This window comes from Bombyx mori, chromosome 18 (genome assembly GCF_030269925.1).
Source record: "Bombyx mori chromosome 18, ASM3026992v2".
Classification (NCBI taxonomy): Eukaryota; Metazoa; Arthropoda; class Insecta; order Lepidoptera; family Bombycidae; genus Bombyx; species Bombyx mori.
Genome location: NC_085124.1, coordinates 11,961,765 through 11,969,436, shown reverse-complemented (window position 1 = coordinate 11,969,436; position 7,672 = coordinate 11,961,765). Strand labels below are relative to the sequence as shown.

Here is a 7,672-nt window from a genome sequence, read left to right as displayed (position 1 = left end):
CTGTCTCTCTATGGGTTAATTCGCTCGTCAAGCTCACGCGATGGGCGAGACGAGGACGGTGACCGGTGCACTACCATTACTGCAGATGTATGTGTACCGGGAGGAGTTGAAAGGAAATTTCGTAGGTGAAGATCTAATCTATAATATAAATCGCAGTGTTTCACGTTCATTCATTCAGTGTGAATCAGACTTAAGGCGTCATTATGACAAGGGTACAAGTCTCGATTTGACACTTACAGTTTGACAGCCGAGGTTTAATACAAATAAACACTTTCAAGCCTGTGTCAAAATTATTTGCCGACTTGTCACATACATCGATCAATGTAAATATTTAACCCACATTTAGTGTTACAGAAAAAAATACGTTGTTCTGTCTAGTAGGTTTTATTTTTTTGATAAACAAAATTTTAATGAAATAGTATGGTATAACGCGATTTTCTTAACAAAGGTGTCTTCTTTGCCAGGAGGAACGGGGTGACCTAATATAGCACCACCCAATCTCATCCCTTGGGTGTTGGTAAAATGGGAATGGTCCGAAGCGTTCTTACTATACCAGTACACTTCACGTGTATCTTATCCTATCCCTGTATATCTCGCAGTGAAGCAACATACCTTTTTTTGAATGCTGGGACTATCATTAAATGCCATGGAAACTTGAATCTCACGCGTCAAGTCCGATGGTCGCATTTACATTGTCTTGTGTATAGTCTCCGGTATACACTTTACATAAAATGAACCATTTCCACTTCACCTTCCTCATCTGTTGACTGCAACAAAAAAAATACAATTCAACCAAATTCTAAATTCTGCCACGTTCAAAACTTTTTAAAGTATCTCGCCTTAAGCGAAGTTCTTTATACTAGATTATAAAAAACAATGTTACATTCGGAGACCCCACGAACAGAAGTCTCATCAAAACAAACGGGTCCCCACAAAGGGTCGATTTTCGCTAAATTCGTGCAACTGTATGGAAAATAACAAAGGCTGCACTCGCATCCGGCCCGAGGCGTGTCCTGGAAAAGAGATTTCCCGCTAAGTCCGCTACAAGGAAACATTTCACATCAACGTTTCTTCGTATATGCAAAAGTTTTACAAACAAAACAGTATTTACTCTATACAAAACGGGTTTCATTCGCTGATAGTAGGTAGCGAGTGTTACCGGTTTGCTTAAACTAAAAGGTTTCCGTGCTATTTTTTTCAAATAAATTTACTTTTTTTTTTATGTTGCTTAGATGGGTGGACGAGCTCACAGCCCACCTGATGTTAAGTGGTTACTGGAGCCCATAGAAAGGTTCCACGAAAGCAATAAAAATCTCCGTAATCCATACCGGGGATTACGTTTGCCCATTGCCTTTTTTGTCTTTTTACTCTCTATGCTGACTCTTACTGAAGCATACTAAATATTCTGGTATGTTATGCGTGAAAATTCTTCACTTTTTTTTTTGTATATTATTTTTTTATACTTTATTGCTTAGATAGGTGGACGAACTCACAGCCCACCCGGTGTTAAGTGGTTACTGGAGCCCATAGACATCCACAGCGTAAATGCGCCACCCACCTTGCGACTAAGTTCTAAGGTCTCAAGTATAGTTACAACGGCTGCCCCGCCCTTCAAACCTAAATGCATTACTGCTTCACGGCAGAAATAGGCCGAGTGGTGGTACCCCCACCCGCGCGGACTCAGAAGAGGTCCTACCACCAGTAATTACGCAAATTATAATTTTGCGGGTTTCGTTTTTAATTACACGATGTTATTCCTTCACCGTGGAAGTCAATCGTGAACATTTGTTGAGTACGTATTTCATTAGAAAAATTGGTACCCGCCTGAGAATCGAACACCGGTGCATCGCTCAATACAAATGCATCGGACGTCTTATCCGTTAGGCCACGACGACTTATATCAATATAAAGTATAGGATCAAGATAAATAAGTCCAACAGAAGCGTGGTATTCTGAATCGCGTTCTTTAATCAGAGTCGCTACTTTGGTACGAGACGACTACGAAAACCTTTTCAGCTTTCAAATCATTAGACAGTAATGAGTACGGCACATCTAGTGTTTCGTCTTCCCCGACGCTCATTACAAGCCTGCTACCACCGCGCGGCCAGTGGTACCTACCCATGCGGGTTCGGAAAATGCACTGCCAATAGCAGCAGCAGCAGCAGCGGTAGTAGTAGTAGTAGTACTAGTAGCTAGTAGCCAGTAACTTCTCAAATTTACAAAATTTTCAATTAGAGTTCATTATCATGTTACATTTCAGGCAATGAAGAATCAGTGTATTCGGGAATTTTCGCTACAGATTTTGAATTTACAAAAAATATTAACTAAACAAATTTAAACAAATATAATAAATACTAAATAATTTAACAAAATTTAACTACATAAATAAAATGTCACCATCTCGCAGAAGGAGGCGGCGGGGCGAGTGAGGCAAAGCTCTCCTCACTACGCAGAAACCCGCCGCCGCCGAGCAGGGGGTCGGGACCGAGGTCGTATCCGTGACCTGGCCCCCTAAGAGCTAGGGGTCCCACCCGTTTTGTGCGGGGAGAGACCCAGACGTGGGGTGGCGTGCTTTGCACACTCACCCGCAGTAGGAAGCCGGGTGATGGTAGACCGCGTTCCCCCGACCGCTCTGGGGGAAGGTGTAACGCGGCGCCATCAAGGCGGGCTCTTAGCCCGCTGAACGAGGGAACCGGTGGCCGTGTCGCTGGCGGCCGCCGGTCCGGCGTCCGTGGGACGGTGGGATGGATGTAATGTGCTCTGCGTCAACCCTGTCCCGCCGTTTCAATAGCCCCGACTGGACTCCGGCCCGGTCCGAGGTAGGGTGCCGGTTGTGAGCGGCAGGAGTTTTTAGTGAGGATCAACTCCCACATACCCCACCTGCCGCGCGGGTGGGGATCCGGCGATTTTCTCCTGTGGAAAAAAAAAACATAAATAAAATGTAAACATTGTGGCAAATTAACGTTATTTCGGAACGTTATCCATCACTCTATACAGCCTTTTACAATAAAAACACTATGATAAATAAAATCTCATTGAATATTCATTGTTAAAGGATATGAAAAAACAAATATTAAAACCTTATAAACATTGAATATACATAGGCTAATAACAACTATGTGTATCAAATACAAACTCATCATGTTTACCGAAGGCTCATTTCAGGGTGGAAGTTCCCTGAAATATGGACAAACTTCAGCAAGAACTTAGATACTCGAGCGCTTTACAAGATGCAGAGAACATTTTGCTTTAGTGAATTAATTACATTGTTAAAGCTATATTTATTTTCTGCTAAATTATTCATTGTATGCCTAAGTTTGTCAGTTAGTATTTTCTTAATTAATTTGAACAATAAATTTGAACAATAATATTTAAAAATTATTAATATTAATAATTCTTAGTGGTTGTAGAATATCTTGGGAGTCCGCACGGGTGGGTAACAACATCCAGCCTATTTCATTCCGATTTGAAGGGTGGGGGCAGCGGTTCTGTTAATATTTTAAGTTAGTTCGTAGAGCACTGTAACAATGTCAATGTCCTTGAGACATGGCTCTATCCGATGATTTGCAAGCAAAGTAAATTATCCCTTAGAAATAAGGTGACACTCTACAAAACTTGTATACGTTTCCGATCCGGTGGTAGATTCTGCAAAGCACTGCTCTTGTTAGTGTTAGCAACGTCGTCAGGTTTGAGCCCCGTGAGTTCACCTACTTATTATGGTTACACTGAAATGGTCTCTCAAGGCCATCAGCTTAGGTAGAAAAAAAAATACATGCGGTCGAAGTCCCATTTTATTATCAATGTTACTGTCTAATAGTGCTTTCTGGCTGTGAGCTCGTCCAACCTTCTAAGCAATAAAAAAATAAATAAAAAAAAACTCTTCGAACTGGGCCGCGCGACTGCTTCCCGTTCAAAAATATGCATAAAGTATAGTATCTACTACCCATGCTAACTTACAATACCATCAGTAAAACTTTTACGTCCTTAAGAACATTTAGCTTACATCCCATCACCAGTTTATGTATTTATAAATAACAAAATTACGTTCCTTAATATACGACTCCCATCAATTGTATAGATAATAGGCGCACGCCGTTTTTACGACAAAGGGCCAAAGAAACTAATTACATTATCTAAGATTAAAACGGAGTTTTATTCGTATATTTGGGGAACAATAGCCGGCCGGTACAACGACGACCTCATAAGGCTGTATTGTGCTCGAGGGACACCATGGCTCACGTGGATAATACTAATCGAATTACAAATCTAATCTATACAAGCTGTGTGGTATGTAGCGGTTTGGTGTGGTGAATAAATCGGTCTCAACATAAAGCTGTTACTATGTTATATCAACAGGAGTTAACAATTTATGTTCAAGCTAATTTTGGCTTGTAATAGCTTTCAAACTGTCCAAAGGCTCTGTGCAATGAGTATGCTTTAATTGTTATGACATTTTTTAGATCAAAAGGGAGTCGCCGGCTTCCGCCTAAGCGTGAGTTATCACTGAACAACCCACGTCCAAGCTTCTAAGCCAAGACAGAACTAAACCGAGGCAATCGGCAGCCACCACCATCAGGTATATTTCTCCAATTCATAGCAAAATGGCCTTTATGCGGCCTTTAATGAACTAAAATCACCACTTCATGGCTGTGTGGACGTGGACTACGAACCTTATTAACAACATTAATGGTACACTTGGCAAGCCGAGAGCTCTTCGACAAGGTTCGCCAATAACAAATTCTTATCTGTATGCGATAGACAAGACCAATGCTTATTCTTTTCAAGCGGTACGTGACGGTCCGGGTGTACACTTGGCATTGCTCACGATCATGAGCGACGGTAACCATTCACCATCAGATGAGCTTTATACTCTTCTACAGAAATGTTAGGGAGTATTCAAAGCGTTATTTGGATATTCATTACACGATTTAAATAAAACAAAAGTAAATCTATCTATATATATAAAAATGAATTGCTGTTAGTCTCGCTAAAACTCGAGAACGGCTGGACTGATTTGGCGAATTTTGGTCTTGAATTATTCGTGGAAGTCCAGAGAAGGTTTAAAAGGTAGAGAAATATGAAAATGCTCAGAATTAAATAAAGTAAATTGTTTTAAAAAAAATTTTTTGCGTAAATACGTCATCCTGAAAATCATAAATCACCGAGAATGGCTGAATTGAAGCCGAAGTAAAAATCTTTGTTTAACTAAAATGAAAACTCCATTATATGTAGTTACATCGTATAATAATAAAATTGTTTTTCATAGTCGACGAATGAATCTTTATTTAGGTACGGTAACATTAAGAAAATAATGAAGGGCCAGATGTGTCCAAACTAAATTTCATTTATTATTCATGAGTCCGTCTTTTTTTTCTTTGTCGTACCGCACTTGAATAGAATAACCGAATTAATAATATGGAATAGCATAACACCGCGTTCTGAGGGGAGGGAAAGGGTCTGATAATGATGGGACAGCGAGAATTCTCTCTATTCAGGGCCAGAACCCGACAAATAAATTGTTACGATTTTTCTTTGACGCCTCTAGAATGTTTTTAATACCGCGGTCCAAGTTGCAAGAAATTATATATTTTGTATACGTTGGAAAATTCAACATCTCATTATATAATTCTTATATAGTTCTGCTAGGCTATAGAAATAAAATGATAATATTTAAACAACAACTTTAAACTTCATCAGTAAAAACAAACATCTCTCGTTTCACTAACTTTACACTGGTGGTGGGACTTCTTGTGAGTCCGCACGGGTAAGTACCATCAGTCTGCCTATTTCTGCCGTGAAGCAGTAATGCGTTTCGGTTTGAAGGACGGGGCAGCCGTTGCAACTATACTGAGATCTTAGAACTCATGTGGGTGGATGTTGCCTGTCATTCTAATTATATCTATATATTAATACGTGAAGCAAAAAGTTTGTATCCCTCTTTACGAAAATTGCGCGGACGGAGGAGTATGAAATTTTCCACACCTATAGAGAATATAGAGAAGAAGTGCACAATGCTATTTTATCTATACTAATATTATAAAGAGGAAAGATTTGTTTGTTTGTTTGTTTCGAATAGGCTCAGAAACTACTGGACCGATTTGAAAAATTCTTTTTCCATTAGAAGCCGACATTGTCCCTGATGAACATAGGCAACTTTTTTTTATTTTTTTTTATTTTTTTTTTTTGGTTTCATGTGTGTTTTAATGTTTCCGAAGCGAAGCGAGGGCGGGTCGCTAGTTTTTTATAATGCAATAAAGATACATTAAATCAATAAAGAAAACGTTACACACACTACATACCATGTATTTGACGCACACGCGCATGCATACTATTTATTGTCAAACTTTTGTTCTTGACGTCTGTTGTCAAATTGAGAATAGATTAAATATTGTTTGTCTTTGTTAATATTTTTATAGTGTAGTCTTGGCCAAATTTGTGATTATAGAAGTATAAAACACAATCATAATAGTGTACTAACTTACAATTCCAATTAATTATGGTCGAATTTCGCCTACTGCGGGACCTCTAGTTTTGATTATTACTTAAATGGAAGTGACATATTTTTTGTGTAATAACGGAACGTCATTCATATATGACAACGGTGATGTTGACAGTTAACAAAAGAACAATTAAAACGAACCATAGTAGAGAAGGGTGGTCGCAAAATATTAATTTTAAATATTAAAAGTTAAATTGCTTATTTGAATTAAAATAGATAGAGGAAAGTCTGAATGAAGCACGTATTTAACTGTTACAATCAAAATAACTGAAATAAATAGAATATAATTTCAAGCTTATTTTATTTATGGAACAAAAGGTATTAACTACCCCACACAATACTAATTTCTAGAAATTCTAATTTAAGCCACAGTGGCGTACAGAATGAGATGCGCGTTTACTCATAAAATATGTACGACTATGTAGGCAAAAAAAATCCATATGCACGTACCAAATAATCTAAAGAATCTAAAATATGCATCTAATACTGGTTCACGAACAATTTTAACCTCGAATAATAATATCGTGTAATTAAAATAAAATCCGCAAATGTTATTATTAAGCGTAATTATAGTGTTACAGCAATATTTTATTGCGTTGTGCCTATTTCTACTGGTTCTTTTCGTTGTGATGGGTTGCAGCCGTTTCCGTGTGAGGAGGCAGTGATGCTCACGGCAGTCTTCTCCCGGTGATGGTCACGGAGCGACCTGAGGAGATCAAGGTTGCGCCGAACGCTACCGTTACTCTAAGGCGGTGGTTACCAGGAGGATTGGCACCAGGAGGATGGGCCGACGCGTCAGCGGTTACGCCCTGCGGTCCGGGTTGCCGTCGTCGCTGTCGTCGCGAAACATACTATGGAAGAGCAACCCGGTCGGCGGTGTATCACTTTCCGATCCGGCAGGCTGGTCCTAACACAGTGGGGTATCCCGGAAGACCAGTGGCATCGCCTGGGCGGCCTGACGAGTCGCCCTACCGCGAAGACTGACGTCATTCGTCGGTGAAAGCCTTGCTCGCTGATCGCCTTGACAACCCGTCGATCGAACGTCCTAGGAGTGGCGCCATGAATCTAGTTGTAGTGTTGGCCGCGAGAACCCCTCTACTCTGACCGGGTTCTGATCCTGGGCGGAGTTTGGACGTCGGGTTTAAGAGTGCAAGGTGGAGTCGTTTGGTGCGG

General features: G+C 40.1%; 1 long non-coding RNA gene across 2 annotated transcripts; it reads right to left on the bottom strand.

The window, feature by feature from the left end:
* Positions 1-365: 365 nt before the first annotated feature.
* On the bottom strand, positions 366-6,612 carry LOC134200601 (uncharacterized). Of its 2 annotated transcripts, XR_009975592.1 has the most exons (3): positions 6,483-6,612; positions 884-1,013; positions 366-767 (listed from the first exon to the last, which is right to left on the bottom strand). It is a non-coding gene; the product is annotated as an uncharacterized LOC134200601 (long non-coding RNA). The 2 variants fall into 2 exon arrangements; XR_009975593.1 differs by lacking the exon at positions 884-1,013 and having other exon boundaries at positions 6,483-6,585.
* Positions 6,613-7,672: the final 1,060 nt, after the last annotated feature.